At 46.9% G+C, this 5,368-nt stretch overlaps 1 pseudogene; it reads left to right on the top strand.

The window, feature by feature from the left end:
- The first annotated feature begins 4,062 nt into the window (after positions 1–4,062).
- LOC135916533 (U2 spliceosomal RNA) lies at positions 4,063–4,242 on the top strand (annotated as a pseudogene).
- Positions 4,243–5,368: the final 1,126 nt, after the last annotated feature.

Genomic DNA, 5,368 nt, shown 5'->3' with positions numbered 1-5,368 from the left:
TGAAGCACTCCCAAGATTCTAAGTACCGTTCCTCTTTCGCTATCTCAGTCTTTCCTGGTCTATATTTCAGAAGTAAAGCAAATTTTGTTCTTGCGTTTTCTCTTAAGACCTGTAGCACGTGTGTTAGTGTTGAGACTTGGATCTGATGTGCATTGTCATATGGTTCGCGCAAGGGGAATACGTGTGTGGTAGTGCGCTATCTCTGGCCGGCCGAACCAATTCGCTGTAGGCAGCTCCTGCACACTTGCCTATAGCACGAGAGCGGTGCGCGACAGCACATGTCTGCGCCCCCTATAGTAGGGGTTCCTGGTTCGAGACCATTTCTTTCTCAGAAGCTTGCGCTCCCTGATTAGCCTGAGCGGTGAGGAGAGCCGTCGCAGTTGGCGACTTGTATATCGGAAGACAACAGCAGTTTACGATAGGTAGCGAGGCACTGGAAGTGGTAAGGGAATACATCTACTTAGGGCAGGTAGTGACCGCGGATCCGAATCATGAAACTGAAATAATCAGAAGAATAAGAATGGGCTGGGGTGCCTTTGGCAGGCATTCTCAGATCATGAAGAGCAGGTTGCCATTATCCCTCAAGAGCAAAGTGTATAACAGCTGTGTCTTACCAGCACTCACGTACGGGGCAGAAACCTGGAGGCTTACGAAAAGGGTTCTACTTAAGTTGAGGACGACGCAACGAGCTATGGAAAGAAGAATGATAGGTGTAACGTTAAGGGATAAGAAAAGAGCAGAATTGGTGAGACAACAAACGCGAGCTGATGACATCTTAGTTGAAATCAAGAAAAAGAAATGGGCATGGGCAGGGCATGCAAAGAGGCGGGAAGATAACCGATGGTCATTAAGGGTTACGGATTGGATTCCAAGGGAAGGGAAGCGTAGCAGGGGGCGGCAGAAAGTTAGGTGGGCAGATGAAATTAAGAAGCTTGCGGAGACAACATGGCCACAATTAGTACATGACGGGAGTAGTTGGAGAAGTATAGGAGAGGCCTTTGCCCTGCAGTGGGCGTAACCAGGCTGATGATGATATCGAGATGCGAAAAAGGCACGCCTTCGCTGTGCACCTTGGCGACTATAGTGGGGCTATAGTCTGACCTAGGGCTTTGATCAAAGGGAGCAGTGGAAACCAAACGCATAGCGAGAAGCACGAGCGGCGGCGACCTGCGCATCGCGCTCTGTATAGAACTACGGTATACAACTACGGTATAGAACTACGGCCTGCGGTATACAGCGCAAGTGCATTAGCTGGTGCTCTATAAACAAGTGTGGTGTACTAGTAAAAGGCGGTGTATGTTGAGGCCAAATTACTCGAGTTTAACGACGTGTCCAGAGACTGTGTGTTGGATATATAATGGGAGTTAAACTGGCATCTACATCATCCAAGTTAAGCAGCGCCAAAGGACGAAAACACAGTGAGCGCTGCAGTCCATTGTGTGCGTGTATGTCTTCGTCTTTTCGTGCTGTTTAACTTCCGTAATGTCGCAGAAATCGGTGCTTAAATTCGCGTTAAAACGGTTGTCAACCAATGTCGTCTCCTTCTTTCTTTCTTTCTTTCTTTCTTTCTTTCTTTCTTTCTTTCTTTCTTTCTTTCTTTCTTTCTTTCTTTCTTCGCGCACTTGTATTCTTCAATAAATCTGTACAGTTGAGCCGGTTCGTTGTTACGTGTAACTTAGACGGAACTGACTGCAGACGCCCGGGGCGCACACAAAACACACGAGTGCTAATACAGTATACAGACAAGGTAGTTTTGTGCGTCTTCTGTCTGTCCCTTCTACTGCGCTGTCACTTTTTATTCCTATACGTTCATAATAGATCTTCATTATATCTTACGCGTTTTTTCCCCCCTTATTGGCTGGTCAAAGTGGAACTTTACCCGCCTCTATTATATATTCTCCTTGTGCCTCTTTTCAAGCATCGTATTATTATTTCATATTTTCACCACCTATATCATTCGTTAGCTTCCGCTTTCTACGACGGTTCACTTTCACACCCGCCTGAAATAGTACACACACCTCCTCGCGTTTTAATGTCGTTCCCGTGACGAGGACATCCGTGAGGATTTTACCTTGGAAAACGTCACGGGTGCGAAGACGGAAAGGTGCGTTCTGGCGTGAAACTGCGGAGGCGTGTTTTTTGTCGACCTTACTTCTTTCCGTCACTGAAAATTCTCGTGAAGTCTTTCGCACCCTAGAAGTATGCCGCGTAATCTGAAACCTAGCGCACTCTTGTTGGTGACATGAATTTACCAGGAATCGCGATGCCCAGTGGCTTATCGGTTTGACAGCGCAATACTTTACGTTGTAAGGGTTGAGGTCGGGCATGAAATAGATGGTAGCTGACCCATGCCGTCGTCCAACTCATCCACGCTGAGGACGTTGTTGAAGGGAAGGAGTTGTTCTCATCGAGAACGAGGAATGTGGGATTTATTTACAATATCTACATGAGACAGTTCATCAGTCTAGCATGTCTGAAAGAGAATGCACACTCAGCAGCCGCGCAACAGCTGCTTATAACAATCTGTCCTCCCTAGATCCCTAGGTGAAGGAAAACGGCCGTTCAACCTTCGACCAATCGGAGCGTCCAAAGTCATTGTAACCGACCCGTCTTTGAGGGGCGGGGGGAGGTTTACACACTCACTTCCGCAAAGGTTTCACTGAACACACCGAGGTGAGAGGGTTCTCGCATACAGAGGTCCTGACCCGAGCAGGCGCCTCTTTGACCCCAGAGCTGACCCCGCAGACAGTGGCCGCCGCGTCTGTCCACTGACTGACCACTTCTGGTACCCGTGAGACCGCACTGCAAAACATCTTCCAAGAGTTCCCCTGCTCCAAACAAACCGAGATGGCGACGGCGAACCCACTTACAATACTTGGTCCGCCGACCGCGTCTAGACATGCCGGTGCCGATGGGTGGTTGACGCGGCGCATTGTCGTCCTTACAAAGCGAGTCGCCGCAGCAGACTGGGAGCGGTCGGGGGTCGCTTCTCCGTAGATCGCCAGCCCCCGCAGGCCGGTCTTAACAACGTACGCGCACAAGTTTACGGTGGCGCATGCGGTACGTTGTTGTAAGCGCTAACCCAAAAAGTACCTTCGCACTTGTGCTATCGCGCACCTCAGATGCCTGCATGCGTGTTTATGAAAACGATACATGGGTATCGAAATATCGAGCAACTCTTCAGCATCATGGACAAAATGATGCGCTAAGTTACGGATACTGTAATTAAGGAAGAGGAGATGAGGTCGCATATGGTTTGCGCATTCTTCTGTGGTGCAACGCACGTTTATCACTCTCTTCCTGGACTACGCTGACGCAAAGAGATGTTCCGTCCGTAAGCCGACGATGTTAGAAAAAATGTCTATTACTGCAGAATAAGGCGTGTATACTTGGACGAGTTGGTAAGGCATGAGAAACCTATTCGCAACCGCAAACAGTAAGCGCCGATTGCCAACGGGTGTGTAATTACACAATAGCGATATAGAGGGTGTTTCACGTAACTTTGACGAATGAGACCGATAGTATATTGTTCGTAGTCTTGAGCTACTCAAGCTATTTTTTGAGGTGCGATATAGTTAGCTGAATAATTATATTTAATTATGGATTTATTGAAACATTCGTTTTAGGGCATAAGTCGTATTTCGAAAGCTCTATAGAGCGTGTTCAGAAGACCCGATGTTGTTTTTATGAAGTTACTTCTTGCGTGGTTCTTTTTCCCAGGCTCTATAAAGAAAGCCTGCGAAATATTAAGAATAAATAAATAAACAAACAAATAAATAAATAAATAAAATCATGAGCCATATTCCACTCTGTGAAGGTGGATGACCAGCGAAGCTGTTTAGCACACGACACAGAGGTGACATAGAATTTTGAACAAAGGTACAAAGTCATTTACCGTGATTCTGTACATTCGCGTGGACCACGGGACCTCCGCCCAGAGGAGCTGGAGGACAGCAGACACGCGTGACATTCGACGGGACCGCCACCACGTCGAGACCGGAAGGAAAGGAGATACGCAAGCGCTTGGAACGCCGACAAAAAGAGGGCGATGCGAACGTAGACATGGCCGACGCGGGTCAAAGTGTAGTATCTGTTCTTATCAGCTTAATATATTATACGGGTTGCTCTTGGACCCTAGATATTAAACCTATTTTTGCAAGTTGGTGGAGTGTTTGAAGCCTGGTACACCTGAGCCGCGGGTAGGCACGGTATTGCATGATCTTCGGGATCGGCTCACTGTTTTTGCTCGCAGAACCCTAACCATAAACAGCTTCGCTTCAAAAAAAGAAAAGAAAAATAGAAAAAAAGTAATAATAATAATAAAAACCTTCACTGCGCTCTTGCGCGTCTGGCATGCAACGGTCCCAGCCGTGTTTTCAAAGAATGAAAGCCGCATGCCCGTTGTAAAAATAAATTATTGGTCTCGGCTTCCGGGCGGTCGTGTCAGAACCCCGCCTTTGTAGACATGAAAATCCGCCATGGTAGAAAGTGGTAAAGGCTCATTCACACGCGTAAATGACCGAAATCGGTGTCGTGTTGGCCTAGTGTGAATGAGCCTTAAGCAGTAGGCCGACGCTGAGCAAGGCTGCCAACACTCGTCGGCTTTCGACGAGCATGCGCACTTCGTTCTTTGAAACACCATCGAGAGCGCTGCGTGCCCTAGACGAGCAAGAGTGCTGTGACGTCATTTATTTCATAGTGCGCGGGCTTTCTTCAGAGCCCCGGAAAAAGGACCACGTAGAAGACTATTTCATGGAAACATTTCATTTGGTGTTTCTGAGCGCGCTCTACAACTTTTCATACACGACTTATGCCCTAAAAGAAATATTATTTTTTACAATTAAACTGATCTAATTAAGCAACTAATCGCACTTCCAGAAATGGTGTGTATAATTAAAGATGGCTACGAACAGTATGCCGTTGGTCTCATTCGTCTAAGTACCACTCTGTTTATACAGTTTACTCCTGGTTATGTAAGAAACACCTCGCATATGTGTGCACGAGAGATAACCCGTTGCCACTGGCGTGTGTTTCAAGAAACGTTGCATTTTATTTATTTATTTATTTATTTATTTATTTATTTATTTATTTATTTATTTATTTATTTATATTATTTAATTTCTGTTATTGGCTGTAGTGCTACGTTCTTGCGAAATAGCGACCTGCCCAAGTCACCAGCCTTTCTTTCGCCCCCTGGATCCGTCGACAAGGCACGCCACAGAAATCAGCGAATCTGTAAGGTCGCAGTGGTTGTTGCCGTAGGCCGTCTCTTTCGTGACTGCCTTCGCCTCCTCGCTCAAAAACAAGCAGCGCACGAGTGGTTTGGCAAAAGACGCAGATTGCGCGACTACTCAATGCTGTATGACCG

The sequence above is a fragment of the Dermacentor albipictus genome, chromosome 1 (genome assembly GCF_038994185.2).
Source record: "Dermacentor albipictus isolate Rhodes 1998 colony chromosome 1, USDA_Dalb.pri_finalv2, whole genome shotgun sequence".
Taxonomy (NCBI): domain Eukaryota; kingdom Metazoa; phylum Arthropoda; class Arachnida; order Ixodida; family Ixodidae; genus Dermacentor; species Dermacentor albipictus.
The sequence above is the reverse complement of the archived record's forward strand: the minus strand, read 5'-3'. Positions and strand labels throughout refer to the sequence as shown.